Source organism: Pinus tabuliformis, chromosome 8 (genome assembly GCF_031772625.1).
Source record: "Pinus tabuliformis cultivar Carrire ecotype Pingquan chromosome 8, CPIR1, whole genome shotgun sequence".
NCBI classification, from domain to species: Eukaryota; Viridiplantae; Streptophyta; class Pinopsida; order Pinales; family Pinaceae; genus Pinus; species Pinus tabuliformis.
In genome coordinates, this window is record NC_142294.1 from 384,342,693 (window position 1) to 384,363,145 (window position 20,453).

Below are 20,453 nucleotides of genomic sequence, written 5' to 3' on the forward strand. Positions count from 1 at the left end.
TCAATTTTTTAAATAAATGTATCAAATGCACTTGGATCTTGCTGCAACTTTTGAATGAGTGTCCGCACTTATTTGAAATTCTTCCATTCCTCCCTTGCTTCAATTATCCAATTAGGTTGGATAATAGAAAAACATAGATCTATGCCTCCACATGCTCATCCCTTCTTGAGAGTGCATCCGCAACAACATTTTGCTTCCCTTTTTTGTAGATGATTTCAAGGTCATAACCTAACATCTTTGTGACCCATTTTTTCTACTCTTGTAAAGATAATATTTGTTCCAAGAATTATTTAAGACTATCATGATTTTTTTTTACCTTGAAATGTTTTCCCATTAAATAAGGTTGACATTGCTTCAGGGCATGTAGTATTGCCAACATTTCCTTCTCATAAACAAGCTTGTTTAAATAATTTCCCTTGATTCGATGACTTTCAAAAGAAATGGGTCTTTCTTCTTGCATTAAAATAACACCAATTCCATTTCCTAAGGCATCACATTCCATAATAAAGGATTTTGTGAAGTTTGGTGTAGCTTACACCAAATCTCGACACATTTCCTCTTTAAGATGTTCAAATGCCTTAAATGCTTATGGAGTCCAAAAGACTGCATCTTTCTTCAGTATGTTGTTAGAGGTGCACTATTTTCCTATAATTCTTAAAAAACTTGTGATAATATCCTATCAACCTGAGAAATCCTTGAATATTCCTTAAGTTTGTCAGGATTTTACATTCCTCTATGGGTTTAATTTTGTTAGGGTCTACCTTAACACCCTCATGAGATATAATATGACCTAAATATTTGACTTCTTATACCTCAAAGAAACATTTGGAGGGTTTTACATACAATTGTTTCTCCTCCCATAGTTTGAGCACCTTATTAACATGTTGAATGTGATATTTCCAAGACTTGATGTAGGAAAGTATCGTTATCACTCCTTTGGATCTCCAAGGCTGAGGAAGAGTCCAACTAAGGTAACCACAGACCAATATTTTGACTTTGTAGCTAGCCCTACCAAACCAGAGAGGGATCTCTCCAAAGGATCATAGCCATGAGGGCTGGATGGATTAGGGTTTTAGGCTAGATATAGTAGCTTAGGGTTGTTTTGATTTGATTTGGTTGGGGTAGTCATTGGATGACTGAATTAGGTCAAAGAGTGAACTAGGTCAAGGAAAAAGAGAATCAAAATTGCAGACATCTGATGGGGCAAGGTAGGCAAGTTACTTTAACACTTTGAAGAATAGTGATGAAATGGTTTAGACTAGTGAGGTGCTAAAAAGAGCATGAAAACCATGAATTCTTTTTAAACTGAAGAAATGAAACAATTTATGATGATTTTCCAAAAACAGAGCATAGAAGATGAATTCTGCTTATCACACCTTGAAAATCAAACATATTTAAAGTGAAATTGATCATGAAAGGTACAAAAAATTCATACATATGTAACTAAATAAGAAACAATATCAAAATACCATGCCACGGGAATCCCACCAAAATAGCTGCAACTCATCCAATATATTCCATGCCAAATTCTGAAACACTAGTACAACATCCAGTGGACTCCAACTTGTAGAATGACTGAGAAATTACATGATATAGGCCTCAAAACCAACTCATCCTAGCCTCAGGGGTCTAATCCATGAGAGGAGGAGCAGTTACAACAAAAACTGAACTGATAGCTAGAGTGTAGGGTGGTCAAAGTGACTCATCCCTAACTTAAGTGAACTGATCCATTACAAGTCATGGAGGCCATTTACCTAATGTACTTACCCTAGGTATGTTAGTTTTTGGTATGTTCTATGCTTAGAGAAGTTTACTTATCTTTCTTATTATTATCCACAAATTAACAATCACATGTGCATAAGTAAAGTGTAGATAGAACATTAAACGATCAACAGAAAACAAGCCAAGACAAGAGACAAAAGATGTGGTAGCTAGCTAGGGACAAACCCCAATATGGGGAAACCCTTTGATCAAATCTTCTTTTATCTTCAATAATTCAACAGAGAGAAATAGTACATAAATCTGATTGACATCAGCAGTAGAAAACCCTAGATCAGTGGCATCAACATCATCGGCATCAGCGACATCAGTATCATCAGCATCAGCTGGCATCATCATCATCAGCATCATCATCATCTGATTTACATCATCATTGGCATCATCGGCATCACCGGCATCATCATCATCGGCATCACCGGTATCATCAGCTAACCCGGCATCATCGGCTTCACCGAAATCATCATCATCAACATCACCGACATCATCGGCTTCACTAGCATCATAGGCATCACTGGCATCATCAGCATCACCAGCATCATCATCATCGGCTTCACTGGCATCATTGACTTCAACGACATCATCGAAATCACCGACATCATCGACTTCATCGGCATCATCGGCTTCACCGGCATCATTGGCATCATCAGCAGCATCGATTTCACTGGCATCATCGGCTTCACCAACATCATTGGCATCACTGGCATCATTGGCTTCACCGACATCATCTACTTCACCGGCATCATCGGCATCACCGGCATCATCGGCTTCACCGACATCATTGGCTTCACCAGCATCATCGGCATCACCGACATCATCAGCTTCACCGGCATGATCAGCATCACCGGCATCATCTTAGGATCTCTCCTCCTACTAAAACCCAAAGACAAGTAGAGAGAGGAAGAGATCCAAGTGAGTGTAGAAATGACTTGAAGTCCTCATCTATTTATACTAAAATGTAGAGGTTGAATAGACATGATGTTTGGGCTTCTTGAGCCTACATAAGTTGTAGGTCGACTTGATAATAATTCCATAATCAAAATAAATTCATATCTCCATGAATACTTATCGGAATCATATGATCTTTAGATCAATCCTACACCTCTCGACGAGAGGAATCTAATAAAAATATTATCAACCATGAATAAGATGACCCACATGAAGTTTGGCCCTAGTTTCCAATTTTAACACTCCCTCTCAACTAGGGAGAACTTCATCTGCAGTCTATCTGTCAGTCACTACTATTCATCCATCAAATGCACTGCCTTGTACAGCCTGACCCTTGCCCTACTCTACTCTGTTCTGCTCTGCTCTACTTTGTTCTGTTATGCTCTGCTTTTGTCTGAATTATGAAGAATAAAAAATGATCAAGGATGTATCATACTGACTCAAAGTCAGTCTCAGAGTATGCACTACTAGTCCCATACCAGTCTCAACCAACCCAAAGTCAGCATCATAGTGAGTATAACTCCTACCACTAGTCCCAAACCAATATCATCCTCCACTGAATCAAAGTCAGTCTTAGAGTGTGTACCACTAGTCTTAGACCAGTATCAACCGACCCAAAGTCAACGTTATAGTAGGTACCACTCCTACCACTGGTCCTAAGACCAGTATCGCAGTCTTAAAGAGTTTACCACTAGTCCCAAACCAGTCTCAATCGACCCAAAGTCAGCGTCATAGTATGTACCACTCTCACTAGTCCTAGACCAATACTGCACTGACCAGAGGTCAGTCTCAAAGTATGTACCACTGGTCCTAGACCAGTCTCAACCGACCCGAAGTTAGCGTCATAGTAGGTACAACTCCTACCACTGGTCCCAGACTAGTATCATTGATCCCAGATCAATGAAGGTCATCCTAGCATAGGGAGTATGGTAGATATAGCGATGCATCCATCGGTACTACTATGGTCCCTATCCTCATTTCCTTTCTCATTGATCATATGAGAGGTACTTCCCATGAGTCCCAGACTACATGGGTAAGATGCCTTGATAGGAGAACTTAATCAATCCTGTCCTCATAGGAAAACTAATGATCCTGCTACACAATTTCCATGGAGAACATAGCATCCAGGCCTCACAGGAGAGCTAATCATCCTACTACATAATCGTCACGGAGAACACATCAACCAAACCTCACAGGAGAACTAATCATCCTGCTACATAGTCTTCATGGAGAACACATCATCTAGACCTCACAAGAGAACTAATCATCCTGCTACACAATCGTCATGGAGAACACATCATCCAGACTTCATAGGAGAACTAATCATCCTGCTACACAGGAGAGTGAATCATCATGTCCCACAAGAGAGTGAATCATCTTGTTCCACAAGAGAGCGAATCATCTTGTTCACATTGTGCACCACTAGGGGAGGGTAAGTCACCTTGTGACTCACCCTATGGTTGTATGTTGCTCTAGTGAGAACCGCAAGTACCCAGAGCTCCTAGAGCTCAATGTATGAAACATGCAGGACCCTTTTACAAGGGTCTCTCGACGACTCCAATTTGTTTGGGAAAATCACAAATTTGATCTTTCCCTGCGGCTCTAACCTTTACATCATCTCAGTGCAATGGAGCCTCCTTGCTCATCGACTTACCATATCCCAGATAAGGCAGTATTTGATGTCTATCTACTAGAGAAATCATTGAATACGAGATTCCTCAATAATAGAATCACACCTCTGGTTGTCATAGAGAATCATAGTGGTATTCATCATGTGTACTCACTGAAGAGTTTCCACAACCAGGCAACTTCATACGAGGTCATACTCGTAGTTATGTATCTGGTCTCAGCGGTACTTATAACAACCAATTTATGCTTCCTACTCATCCATGATATCAAAGCAGAATCCAAAGAGAAGAAGCACTGAGAAGTGCTCTAGTGATCCTCCACAATGCCTGCCCAGTCAGCATTCGAATAATCGTGCAGTTTTCATATTTCCGGCAGTGTATCTCAATCCATGAGAGATTGTGCCCTGAAGATATCTCAAAAGATTCTTGGCTCCAATCCAGTGAGGCTCAACCAAATATGAGCTCACCATGCTAACTGCAAAACATATGTCCGGAATCTAGCTCCCTCATACTTTTGCAAATGAGAGGGTCTGCACCTGTCAGAAATAGTTTGTTCGCATAAGGTGTCGGTATGAGAGGTTTATCATCCACAACCTTCGGATAATCGTTTGGATTGGTTTCACTCCTAGTTAAGCTCAACTTCATGAAACAACTATCAATCCTCTCATACTACACCCGGGGTGTTTTGCTTCAAGTCATAGAGGGCTTTCTTCCACCTGTATACATGAGATTCTCATTCATGAATCTCAAACTCCATGGGTTGTTCCAAATATGTGGACATGCTACATGAGGGGAATGGTCCCCTTATAAGATTTTCCTTTGGTACATCTCAAACATGTACCTTCATTCTCTTTTCGAATTCAGGCATTCCAGTCACCATCTGACTCACAAACCTCTGGTGCTAAGTCAATGGACATGGTCCCTAGTGGACTTGATACAACCATGAACTCTAAATCTTTGAAAAATCTATTTTCAAACACGTACATTTCCATCGATGAGTGCCACCCTAAAACCTTTGACTTCCATTTCCGAGATGGAAACCAGGTTCTTCTAGCGATTAGGTACATGAAAGTGATTCTGGGGTTCCTTGCTTTCTTTAAAGAGTCGACCATTTCCTTGATGACCTGCATTACCAGTCATTCATTTGATCATTGAAGATGTCCCTGGAATGATTGTTATCTTCATCAAGAGGTGTCCCTATCCTTCGGACACTCCTTCGCATGATGATCGAACTTATTGCAACCAAGGCATCCACCTTACCTTCCACCCTTAGATCTGAACTTCCCAATGAAGTGATCTTTAGATGGGCCATAAGAAACTTCCGCTATGCCATTCTGATAATATGCTTTGCTTCGACTTCATCCTTTGTGAACTTAGAAGAGAGATGTGGAACCCATTGATCCTTTTGTCTTGTCCCTATTATCTTTGGTGATTTCTCTTTCACTCTTACTTGGGCATTGTCTTCACCTCAGCTCTGATACCATGTTAGTTTTCGGTATGTTCTATGCTTAGAGCACTTTACTTATCTTTCTTATTATTATCCATAGATTAGTAATCACATGTACATAAGTAAAGTGCAAATAGGACATTAAATGATCAACAAAAAACAAGACAAGACAAGAGACACAAGATGTGGCGGCTAGTCAGGGACAAATCCAAATATGGGGAAACCCTTTGATCAAATATTCTTTTATCTTCAATAATTCAGCAGAGAGAAATAATACATAAATCTGATTTACATCAACAACAGAAAACCCTAGATCAGCGGCATCAGCATCATCGGCATCAGCGACATCAATATCATCGGCATCAACTGGAATCATCATCATTGGCATCACTGGCATCATCGGCATCACTAGCATCATCATCATCAGTATCATTGGCATCATCGGCTGACTTGGCATCATCGGCATCACCGGCATCACTGGCTTCACCGACATCATCGGCTTCACCGACATCATCGGCATCACCAGCATCATCATCATTAGCATCACCGGCATCATCAGCTTCATCGGCATCATCGGCATCACTGACATCATCGGCTTCACCGGCATCATCGGCTTCATCGGCATCATCGGCTTCACCAGCATCATCGGCTTCACCGACATCATCGGCATCACCGGCATCATCGGCTTCACCGGCATCATCGGCATCATCGGCTTCACCAGCATCATCTTAGGATCTCTCCTCCTACTAAAACCCAAAGACAAGTAGAGAGAGGAAGAGATCCAAGTGAGTGTAGAAATGACTTGAAGTCCTCTTCTATTTATACTAAAACGTAGAGGTTTAATAGACATGACGTTTGGGTTGCTTGAGCCTACATAAGTTGTAGGTCGGCTTGATAATAATTCCATAATCAAAATAAATTCATATCTCCATGAATACTTATCGGAATCAGATGATCTTTAGATCAATCCTACACCTCTCGACGAGACGAATCTAATAAAAATATTATCAGCCATGAATAAGATGACCCACATGAAGTTTGGCCCTAGTTTCCAATTTTAACAAGGTAACAGTAAAAACATAATAATTACATCAACCACATCAATTACATCAGTAAAACATTGATTTCCCATAGGTAAAGATCAAATTTGGAGAGAAACAATGAAAAACTAGGCCAGCTGTCAAACGTGCAACACCAGTTTCAAATGCGCATCGCCAGTGGCAAACGCACAGTGCCATATTTAGACCCACTTTATAATGTTTCATTTCACCTTTTTGACCTCTTTGCTAATTTCCTTTCTAACTTTTTCCTTTGCAGGTGGATGATGTTGGAGTTTCGACAAACTTTACTTTTGAATTTGCTTGGATGATATTGGCAATAGGGTTTGAGTAAACAGCTAGGAATAGTGACTTATTACATATGATAAACATAAAATTACATAAATAAATAAAATTATTACATCTCTTTTTTGAAATAAAATTACAATCTGAAACAAAACTTATACTTTTGGAATGAAAATTAGAGATATGGCAACCATAGTTACATGTTTGCAAATCCTCTTTGAATGAAAAAGGGATATTATTTCTTTCACTCTCATAATTTTGTTGGCCTTATGCAGTGAATGGTGTTTTTATTGGACCTTGGAGGAATGAAACCTAGTGACATGATGGGACCTTGACTAACTAGACTTCATGTAGACTTGACTGACACAAGACATGATGAAATGATATTTTAAAATGAATGTATGCTCAGTAAGACACATGAAGGTGGGCCAGCAAATACTGATTTTTTATTAGAGAGGGTGGGATTTTGACTTGGGCTACCATTAGTGAGTAAATTTTTGCATGACCTAGGTGGAATGATAAAAAAATTCAACTTGGGACACTAATATGATATAAAAGAGGAGTTTTGATCACTGATAGAAGTATGCAAATATTGACTCTAACATCGGCCTTATTTTGGGATGGCAGCTCCTTGGAGGTGTCAAGAACACCGTAGACCAAATGCCTAACCATATGGGCCAATACGGTCAACAACTTAAACTGAAATGCATGAGTAAATGCTGATAGCTCGAATAACTCAAACCGACTCAAAATTGAATTACATGAATAATGATTGAATACTAAAAATGGCAGAAAATCAATGAAGCTCCATGGCCTTCACTTTGGGCTCTGAACTCCAGTGATCTTCTACTTCACACTTGCAGAAAATGAAACTGTATGTACAATGAAACCAGGACAATTCAGAAAAGATAGTGCTTTAGGATCCTACCATTGACTAGTCCTCCTAAGCATGGTTCTCCATTCATTTCATCCAACAAGAAAGCATTTTTTCCTCGTAAAGCTGAAATCTAATAAGGGCCTTTCCATAGGTTTTCAAATTTACCATGATTACCCTTGTCTTCGTTTTTGGCATCCCAACAAAGCACCACATCTCCAATTTTGAAGTCATCTTCCTTTTTTTTCCTGTTATAGATTCTCTTTATCCTCTCAGGAAGCTTAGAGGTGTTCTGAAATATCTCATCCCATGTCTGCTGTAGGTGAATCATTTGATTGATTCGACACTGAATATCATTCTCTTCACTTCCTGCTTCTTGTAACAATTTCATGACCGGTACTACTAATGATGAAGGAAAAACGTTATCTACTCCATACATAATATGAAAAGGAGAAATCCCAAGAGATTTCTTACTACTCGCCCTATCTGCCCATAATGCATTAATTATCTTTTTGTGCCAACTCTTTTTGTTGGCCTCCAACATTTTCTTGATGATATTGATTAAGGATTTATTGGAGGATTCTGATAGACCATTTCCTTGCGGATAGTATGCTGTAGAATGTCCCAACTTAATGTTGTATTTGTCACAAAACCCAGTCACATTTTTGGACTTGAATGTTGCCATGTTGTTTGTGATAATCTTATTAGGACAACCAAAATGAGACAAGATATTAGTTTCTAAAAATTGAATGATAACTGAATCTGTTGCTTTCCTAGTTTGGATCACTTCGATCCACTTAGTAAAGTAGTCTGTAGCTGCCAATATCCACTTGTGTTGTGAGGATGATGATGGATTGATCTCACCTATGAAATCTAGGCCCCACTGCTAAAAAGGTGCACTAATTGATATAGGTTATAGAGGTAAAGGAAGAAGCTTTCCTTTATCTTGGAAAACCTGACACTCGTGACAACTCATTACTTCCTTATAGATATCTGCAAAAATTGTAGGCCAATAGTAACCCGCTCTCAATAGTTTGTTGGAAGTGATCTTCTAGTACAAGTGGCCCCCACAATCTCCTTTGTGGAAGTCATTTATTACTTCTTTGGACTCATCTTTGGTCAAACAATTCAACAACACACCTCCAAGATCTTTCCAATAAAGTGCGTTGTCCATGATACAATATTTGGAAGCCTTCAACTTCAATGACCTGCTCTTAGCCTTAGACATGCCTGGAGGGGGATTTAGATGTTGAAGCACATAAATAATATCAGAATATTGTGGGGATAATAGAAAGATTTCATATACTTGAATGAGATCCACTTCTTCTTGATTGTCGGACAATGCTGCTACAAGGTTGATATCTAGAGCATGAAGGTTTGACTTGGCCATGAGTTTGGCTAAGCCTTGACCCTTGATCAGCTTGGTAGGCTTGATCTCAAGATCATATTCTAATAATGTTGCAATCCATCTACCTCTTCTCCCTTCTAGGTCATTCTACACAAGAACTTCTTTTACCGCTGCATTAGGCACATAAGAAAGAGTATGCGAATGTAAAATGTAAACTTTGAAATCTTTGATCGCCTTTACCAAATCCAAGGCCTGTTTCTCAATGATGTTGTACTTAAGGGTTGCATCCCTGATGTTGTGACTGAAAAAGGATATTTGTAGCTCGATTTTCCCTTTTTTGCATTAGTACTTCTGCCATGGTATGCTTAGAAGCAAATGAAAATATAATAAAATCATCAGAGTAATCAGGATTGATTAAAACAGGGGCAATCATTAAGGCAAAATTTATTGCATGAAAGGACTTGCAGGCTTCTTCGGACCACTTCACCTCATTATCATTTTTTAACATATTGATCATTTCTCTAAGATGTTCAACCAAATTAGGAATAAATTTGTGTAAGAAATTCATCTTACCATTGAACGCTTAGATTTCTTTCTTGTTGCGAGGGAAGTCAATTTGCTGAATGGATTCTACTTGTGAAGGGTTGATCTGGATGTCATCCTTTGAAATGATGTGGCCGAGAATTTTTCCTTCCTCCATAGCAAACAGACTTTTCTTCAGATTGAGAGAGATCCCGAACTTTCTACATTTCTGAAAAATGACTCTTAAATGATGCAAATGTTCATCATTTGAATGCAAAAATATGGTTACATCATCTAAGTACACAACTAAGAAAACATATTTTTCATCTAAAAAGGCTATGTCCATGGCACGCTGAAAAGTGGCCCCTTCATTTTTAAGGCAAAATGGCATTTTTTCAATTTTTATGTGCCCCAAGGTGTGGTGAATGTTGTCTTGTCCTAATCATCTTCATGCACTCAAACTTTATTGTAACCAGAGTAGCCATCCAAGAGTGACAGTTGGGAAGCACCCACGACTCTATGAAGGATATGGTACATTTTTGGAAGTGGATAATTATCTTTTAGAGATACTTTGTTTAAATTTATGAAGTCTATGCAGAGCATAATTTCTCAGGTCTTCTTTCTCGTTGGGACTAGATTTGATATCCAATAAGAAAATATGATGGGAACGATGATGCCTGCCTTGAAAACTCTGTTACTTTATTTCTCTATGGATGGAAGAAACCTTGGGTTAATCCTTCTTAACTTTTATCGAAAGGGATTTTGATTGGGCTTATTTGGGATGGTATGCTGAATTATTTTCTTGTCATACTCCTTCAAGTCTGCATAATCCCAAGTGAAAACATTAGAAAATTCAGACATTAAATGAATGTATTTCTCTTTTACCTCAAGAGATAATGATTTGGACAACTTGATCAGTTTTGGTTTGTCTGTTGTTCTAATGTTCACGTCTTCCACACCTTTCTTAGTAGGTACTAATGTAGGCTTCCTTGCTACATCATCCTGATCAAACAAGTCTCCCAAAGGTACAAGAACTTTTAGAAAATTGTTGTCCTTCAGCTGTAATATATCAACTTGTGTTGGAAATAGCAACAAGAAATGCTAAAAATAGCATTGCTATAAATAGCATTTTAGGTACCAGTGTTGGACACAACAACAAGGAATGAAAAATGGAAATGATAAAAATAACATTGCTATAAATAGTATTTCGGGATACATTCCAATTTTTAGTTAGTCCCTAAACTAGAATTGGGAATTAAAATTGGAATTTGATCTTAGCAGCTGTTTGTAAAATAATTAATTAATTCATCTTGAGTTAATTAGTTGTAGAAAACTAAACATACAGTCTATGTGAAGACATGCAACAGTTTCTCCATTGATTGAGGAAGTTATCCCTTGATTAAAGGAGATCAAGATGAGTTGTACTTTGAGTTGTAATTAATTAGCTCAGTTAATTGAGTTAAATCCAGTTAGATTAATTCAAATAGTTTGTTGAACTAATTGTGAGTTCAATTAGTTAATGCATGCATACATGTAACTGCTGCACTTCAGATACCTGAATATTCTCTCGTAAATAACTCATGCATGTCAGTTCACTCAGAGACCCAGTTGAGATCATAGGAAGGGACAATGTGCTCTCAGTTGGAGGATTTTTCCTATATAGGAAACTCATCCGTGCATAAGGAATTATCTCCTTCAGGACTGCACAGTTACTTTCGAGTTTAATGTGTTGTATGAGAGGTAAATTCACACAGGTGGCAGCATTGGACCCCAAGGAAAATAGTGCAAGGAAATAGGAGGCTTGGAGGGCAGAGGAGAAGGTTTGTGAGAAGCCTTTGACTATCTATGAGCAGCAGTGAGGGATTATACTGAGAGAAGGATAGCTTGTGAGTTGATGCTTTATGTAATATGAACATATTTCCACTTGTATGATAATACAGAGATTGAGGTTTTTTAGCTAAGGCTTTCCCCAGAGTATTCTTCTATGTTAATTGATTTCTCATTCTCAGTTATATGTGTTCTATTTGATCTTTCTCAAATTCGATTAAGCTTCCGCAATTTTGTTATAGAAGTAGATATTGTATTTTGCTTTAGTATATTGCATAATCTGTTGATCTACAGTGGGAAATTCTACATGGTATCGGAGCAAAGGGCGAAGAACGATATACAAAGAAGGGAGAATTTTGAAGTTTGAAGTTCCTGATTATAGAAATCGAGTTCTTATCACATCTCAATTTCACCAATGGAATTCAGCGGTCTAAGACTCAAGTATGCCCTTGATGGCAGCTCAAATTATATAGCCTAGAAGGATTGCATGGAAGTAGTATTAGAGGATAACGGTCTAAAGGGCTTCATTGATCAAGAAGTCCCCAAGCCAGCAGTGTCTAATGCTACATAATTGGCAAAATGGAAGAAATGTGTGGCTAGAGCAAGGAGAATCCTTCTGGAGGGAGTTCGAGACCACATAGTCTCGAGTCTCCATGGGAAGGAGACACCGTTTTCAATGTGGAAAACATTGAAAGATCTATATCAGAACAATAGTGATCGGAGGAAGCTCGCGCTGAAAGACAAGCTTTGGAAAATCAAGTGTGAAAAGGGCAACAAGCTCTTTACATATCTGAACAAGCTCACCACTTGTAGAGATGAGATTGGAAGTGTAGGAATCATGACATCCAATGATGATATGGTGAGTCTTGCTCTCCTCGGTCTTCCTAAGAGCTAGAATAGCTACCAAGACTTGGTAAATGGAAGAGAGAAACAGCTAGATTGGAAACAACTTTGGTCAGATCTGATGCAGGAGGAGATAAGGAGAAGCACCAGAGATGGTTCTTCATCCAAGGAGGATGAAGAAAACTGCACCTTAATGAGTAAGGAAAAGAAAGGGAAGGAGAAGGATTCTCATCCCAAATCGAGTTATTCCTATGGTAGGAAGAAGATTGACAAATCGAAAGTGCGATGGTTTCATTGTCATGAGTTGGGCTATTTTGCCACAAATTGTCCACTGAAGAAATCCAAGATGGTATCCAAGGAAGGATTTGAAGGTGAGGCATTGGCCTCACAATTTGAGTTGGATTTCACCCTCTTTGTATGCATGGTTTCATCATGGTGGGATGTGGTTGGTTTCTTGACATTGGAGCTTCATTCCACATGACCGACGATAAGAGTTTGTTTAGTACCTTGGATGAGAAAGATCTCCAGATACTCATAACGATGGGTAATGATGAAAAGTATAGTGTCTCAGGAGTAGGCACAGTTGTTTTTAAGAGGGAGCATGGAGCTTCCATTACCTTGACAAATGTGAAGTATGTGCCAGGACTGAAGAAAAACTTGGTATCAATCACAATGCTGGAAGACAAAGGCTATGATGTAGTCTTCAGTAAGGGAAAGGTTTTCCTTAGACACATCTCCACAAGACAGGTGAAGTTGATCGGTTCACGAGTCAAGAACCTGTATGCTCTTGAGGTTCAAGATGCATGAAAAGCCTTGAGGAGCAAGGCTACTATTGGAGACTTGGTGGTTGAGAGGGAGAGTACATTACCTCTCAACATGTAGTGCCAGAAGAAGTCTTAAACAATTATGTAGGAGCCACAATTGGTGAAGCAGCTTTAGGAGGTTGTGGAGTATCCACAACTGGAGAAGCCAAGAGGAGATCAAGTGGAGGCATACACTCATGCAGAGACCCCCAGTAGGGGGAAATTTTGAGCCAAGTGGGTAGAGGGATCACATGCATCCATACCTCTAGGTCAGAGGTGGGGCGATGTGGAGTGACAGTCCCAAGAAGGCTAGAATAGGGGCAGGATCATTGAGGTACCCAACCTCTTTGATTAGACCTTGCTATGGGAACCCTAATGAGGAGTAGCAGGACTAGCTGAGTGGGTAGAGATGAATGTGGATGGAGTGGCAGAGAGAGCTACAGTGCAGGAATCCCAAGACAGTGCAAAGCTAGCAGGCTGCAACAATGCAAGAGGCACATGAGTGTTGCACTAGTGCAGGATGGCATAGAGAGGTGTGCAACGGTGTGAGATGCATGGAGTGTTGCAGAAGCTCAGAGGTCACAGAGGGAGCACTTGTCAGTGGCAGAGGGAGCTCCAGCATCAGAGGGTGTTTCTAGCCCAACAGGGAGGTCAATTGGGAGATTTTTTTGTTTCCAGAGTTGTTGGAGCAACAACACTTGGGAGAAGTGTTGCATGCAGAACATTCCAAAGGTTTAGGATCGAGTTCAAGTTGAATGCCTTTCTTGTTGAGAGGGAGTGTTGGAAATAGCAACAAGAAATGCTTAAAATACAAATGCTAAAAATAGCATTGCTATAGTGTCGGACATAACAACAAGGAACGAAAAATGAAAATGCTAAAAATAGCATTGCTATAAATAGTATTTCGGGATACATTCCAATTTTAGTTAGTCCCTAAACTAAAATTGAGAATTAAAATTTGAATTTGATCTTAGCAGCTATTTGTAAAATAATTAATTACTTTATCTTGAGTTAATTAGTTGTACAAAACCAAACGTGAAGTCTATGTGAAGACATGCAACAGTTTCTCCATTGATTGAGGAAGTTATCCCTTGATTAAAGGAGGTCAGGATGAGTTGTACTTTGAGTTGTAGTTAGTTAGCTCAGTTAACTGAGTTAGGTCTAGTTAGATTAGTTCAAATAGTTTGTTGAACTAATTGTGAGTTCAATTAGTTAATGCATGCATGCTTGTAACTGCTGCACTTCAGATAATTGAATATTCTCTCATAAGTAACTCATGCATGTCAGTTCACTCAAAGACCCAGTTGAGATCAGAGGAAGGGACAATGTACTATCAGTTGGAGGATTTTTCCTATATAAGAAACTCATCCATGCAGAAGGAATTATCTCCTTAAGGATTGTGTAGTTACTTTTGAGTTTAATGTGTTGTGTGAGAGATAAATTCACATAGGTGGCAGCATTGGACCCCAAGGAAAACTATGCAAGGAAATTGGAGGCTTGGAGGGCAGAGGAGAAAGTTTGTGAGAAGCCTTTGACGGTCTATGAGCAGCAGTGAGGGATTGTACTGAGAGCAGGATAGCTTGTGAGCTAATGCTTTGTGTAATCTAAACATATTTCCACTTGTATGATAATACAAAGATCAGGGTTTTTTAGCTGAGGCTTTCCCCAGAGTATACTTATATGTTCATGTGTGATTTCTTTCTCATTCTCAGTTATATGTGTTCTATTTGATCTTTCTCAAATTCGATTAAGCTTCCGCAAGTTTGTTGTAGAAGTAGATCTTGTATTTTTCTTTAGTCTATTGCATAATCTATTGATCTACAGTGGGAAATTCTACAACTTGGGTTGCCTCGATGACTTGATCGTCCTTGTCGTAAACTTCATCCATGGAACAATTCTCAAACTCTCCTTCACTCTGAAGAAAGTTATTCACCTGTTTGTCATCCCAGAATACTTGCCAATATCGCAAGTTGTCAGGAATAGAGGGCTGATGCTTCACATGAATCTCAAACTTGTTTGAAAAAATGGGGATTTTGAAATTGCTTGCAGCTGTAGCTAATGAATCCGCCATAAGATTCTGACTCCTTGGTACAACTAAAAGTGTATATTCAGGAAACATCCTAAGAATATCTAAAACCACATTTCTATATTGTTTAATTTGTAGATGGTGAGCTTGATATTCATCTTTAGCTTGCTTGATCACAAGTTATGAATCACCATACATCAAAAATGTTCATGCACCTAACCTTTTCAATATCTTTAAACCTGTGATCAACGATTCATACTCCGCCTCATTGTTAGTGCAATCAAAATCTAACTTGTATGAGCATAATCTAACATTCTAAGGGAGCTCACCTTGCTGATGATGTGGATTTCAAATCCAAATGCCAATACCTACTCCATCTTTCCCAAGAGCACCATCAAATTCCATGGTCCAAAGGCCATGTTTCTCTTCCAAGGGTTGTACATCTTGTTTATGTTTTGGGTTGATTTTATGAACTTTCTCTTCAGATTGTTCTGAATTTTCCATTACCTTCTTTGATGGTTGTTCTAAGCCTTTCTTACCCTTGTCCAATGGTTGTTCTGATGAACTTGGTAGCCTTTCTTTTTCCTGATTTGAAACTGTCCTTATACAATTGAAAATATCTAGTACATCTTTAATTTCCACAAGCTGACTATCTACATCGTTCAACCCATTATCATTATATAAAATAAATGACTCTAAATCTGTATGTACAATGCTTATAGGAAGATTATTGAGCTACTCCTTGCTAGTTATCATGAATTTCATTTTGGTTTCTCGGTAAAACTTCCTCAATTGCTTGAAAACCGAGATGGTGGCATAGGAGAAGTCTAAATGCAGTGTGCTTCTTAGTTTCTCTTCCCAAGATATTGAAAATAACATCCCAAACTATGGTGGTATGTCAGCTACCACGACATCCATTAAAACATTCTTTGCCAGGATTTGGTCTAGGGATACTATCAAATCTTTGATTAGACCAAGACAATAGACCTTACTGAAATCAAAAGAGTACAAGTCATGGTACTCATGAGTTATATCTAGACCCAACCTTTCCATGATGGCTTTAGGCATTAGATTATGGGAGGCTCTGGAGTCAAGCATGGAGTTATGAAGAATGTATTGATGGATTCTTAAACTTAGATAAAATGGAGGAACATCGCTATCTCCTGACTGACCATCTATGGCTAGACCAAAAATTAATTCAGGTTGGTCATCTTCAACATTAACCATATCAAACATAGGGTCAACTTTTAACATTTTAACTATATCAGACTTGTAATGGCTATTTTTGACAAGTTCAATAAGAGGGATTGACACTTTCAACTTTGAAATTTCAATTTCTAAATTGAATGAGCTGGATTTGTCTACCTCTTTTTGGATGATGTCTCTTTTCTCGGGTAGATCTCTTGGTGTCTTATCCTTATTTTGACTATCATGGTCTTTGTTTTGATTGCTATGGATGCTTGATTTGCTTTTCTTTAGTTAGCTGTTGCCCGCTCTTTACCTTTTCTTTGATTTCCTTGAGGATTTATTTTTGGTTGAGTATCCTTCTGTTGTGATGTCCTTTTCTGAATGAGGGTGATTGGGACATATCCATTTCTCAAGGAATATTGCTTTTGTTGAGAGCTGAGTGCATTTAAGTATCCTCTTTGATAATCATCAGATTGAGTTTCTAATGCATTGTCATTTGCTAGTTTGTAGTCTTCATCCTTAGGATCCTCCATCTCCTCGACATACTTCTCATTTTCAGTCAAGAAAATCGGATGGTAATCTTCTCTAAAGAAGTGATTTTCCTCAACAATCGGATCTATTTCATCATCAAACTCTCCTTCAGCATAGCTCTGTTTCAAGGGTGTCCGAATTGGCTGCTGAGATGTCGATGCTTCAGAAGCTTTCTGCTCTCTCTGTTTTATCTTGTACTGAGATTGCTCCTGGTTCCTGAAGTTCAGATTTCTAACTTGTGGATCCTAAGGTCTATCTAAATTTATCATTCGGTCAGCCATTCTCTCCATGGTTCTGATAAGTGCATCTAGTTTAAGATTGGTGGAAGAAGAAGGTTCTTCTTTGATGGTTACTTTGTTTCTGGTTTCTCATGTTTCAACTGAGACTTTTTAATCATCAAGTTTTCTTCCACACTTACCGCATTATTTTGCATTTCTTCCAAAGTTGCAGGATCTCTTTCCCTTACTTGATAAGCCATCTCCAAATCAAAATCATCCGGGTAATGTTGAAGTGCCAAATCGGGTGGAGGTTTCATGTTACCTGGAATGGAATTGTAGATATGATTAAAACTTATAGTGAACTCCTAAACTGCCTCATTAGGATTCATTTTCAATGTATTTTATTCCGCAAAGATCTACAATGGATTATTCTTTTCCTGCCACCTGGCTAAGAACAACTGATTTAACCTCTGAGGAGTATCAATGGAGCTAGCTGCCAAACCATGGAACCGATTTTTCACATCTCCAGAAAAACTTTGGGCCATTAGTCTCATTTTAGCATCATCTTCATCAACCTCCTCTAAGTCAATGAAATCAGCCATCTTATCAATATGTTGTTGTGCTATGACTCCTGGGCTTCCATAAAAAAGAGGAAGTCTCTGGCGATAGGTCTAAGGTAAAGCTGCCAACTGACTAGGTAATACTAAGGGTGCAAATCTCACCATGAGTGCTGGGGAATGGTGAATGGGAACTGCAATGGGTTGTGTTGGTTGGGATGAAGAAGAAGGTGGTGATATGGATGTTTTCGGAGGTTGGGTAGGGGATATGGCAGAAGATAATCTTTCAAGCTGATGCTGAATATAGCCATTTTCCGCAGTGATTTTTATTTGATCAGCTAAGCTTTGAAGTTTCTCAAAATTATACCAAACCTCGTGCTCAAGTTTTGAAGACTGAGAAGCAACAAAAGGTTGATTAAACAAAGACTTTGAGGAGGTAAGTTATGAGTCAAACTTTCTGGGATCAAAAAATTCTTCTATAAGACAAGACTCAGATAGGGATAGCTCAAATTTAATGTCAAACAAAATATCCTCAATACTAAGTATTTGATCTCGCAAGGAAGTGATCCTTTCTAATTTTGTGCTTTTAGTCTTGAGGAAAGGGACTTTAGGATTTCTCAACAATCTTTTAGGATCATCAACCGAAGAAGGAGGAAAGGTTTGACCTGGTATATCTTCTCGGAGCTAGTATCTTAACAAGGTCACAAACTATATGAGGAAAAAGACCTAAGACTTTGAGTTGAACAAAGATCTTTTCAAAGGAGAGTCTTCAATAGAGAAATGTTAAATTGGTAAGGATCAAGAGCTTACCAATGGAATGAATTCTGATTTGAACTTGTGACTTGTACCCTTCTTCACTTTTTGAACAAGCTTTAATTGTCTTCGATCGAATCAGCTGGATCAAGATGCATAATTTTGCCTTGTTTGTCTCCTCGAGGCCAGCTCTACAATCTCGACACTACAATTATAGAATCAACCTTTATGAAGCTTAGTCCCATCGTCTAGAGGAACAAAATTGAATAAGAACTAGTCATACACCTAGGGAAAATTAACCTTTCATTCCTCGGCAATGGCGCCAGTATGTTATCACTCCTCTAGCTCTCCAAGGCTGAGGAAGAGTCTAGCTGAGGTAACCACAGACCAATATTTTGACTTGGTAGCTAGCCCTACCAAGTCGGAGAGGGATCTCTTCAAAGGATCATAGCCATGAGGGTTGGATGGATTAGGGTTTTAGGTTAGATATAGTAGCTCAGGGTTGTTTTGATATGATTTGGTTGGGGTAGTCACTGGATGAGTGAATTAGGTTAGAGAGTGAACTAGGTTAGGGCAAAAGAGAATCAAAATTGCAGACATTTGATGGGGCAAGGTAGGCAAGTTAATTTAACACTTTGTAGTATAGTGATGAAATGGTTTGGACTGGTGAGGTGCTAAAAAGAACATGAAAACAATGAATTCTTTTTAAACTGAAGAAATGAAACAATTTATGCTGATTTTCCCAAAACAAAGCATAGAATATGAATTCTGCTTATCACACCTTGAAAATCAAACATATTTAAAGTGAAATGGATCATGAAAGGTACAAAAAATTCATACATATGTAACTGAAGTAGAAACAATATCAAAATACATCATGTTTTTCTAATCTGACTAGGAGTCTTACCAACTTCTTGAGAGATAGAGTAACTTACTCTAGAGATGATTAGGGAAAATCCTTGACTGAGAACTAAAGAGAACCATGCTCTAAAGAAATATTGATACAAAAGTTTCTATATGAGGTGGGAATATCCCATGCTTGTTATGATGGCTATGAATAAGTATTAAAATCGCATAGGAAATGGTCCTGTCATGTCAGAGTTGATGTGGCTCACATGTTGATGGTTGATGATGATAATCACTTACGCCCTTAGGGATGTCTCTGACAAATAGACAGAACTAGGTTCCCCCATGCATTAAATGTGAATCATTGTTGAATGAGGTGCTCAGGGATACATGGGTCTTTAAATTTGGGTACCTTCCATGCATCGAAATGTAAGCATTGTTGAATGAGGTGCTAAGGGATGCATGGGTATTTGACTAAATGGGAGAGTTTCAATGGCCACAAAGCATGATACTACCCTGACATGAAAATTTGTGTTGGTGTTGAATGTCAGGGAGATTAGTGACATCAATGGACAATATTGATTCCCACTGTGCCACCCGATGTTGTCCCATAAAGGGGGGAGAAACCAAGTTACTGCTTCAATCCTGGAAGATGGGTGTTGAAGTCAACAAGAAAGAAGTGCCAACCATCCGGAATATTAATTTAGAGAATCTTTGTGAAGGAATAAAGATGGTTGTAACATGCTGGGTCATAGATTCATGATAATAAGAGCTGAAAACATGGGTAGATACCAAAAAAGTACGTTTTAACCCTGTGTAGAAATTACCTGCAGACAAATTCTAAAAATAGAAAATAAACAATGAGAATAATATAAACAAATGCATATAGATTTTCCTCTAAATCCCAAAACTAAGACTACCAAATTGATTTTTCATTATATTCCTTTCAATGTTACAATACATAGATATACATGT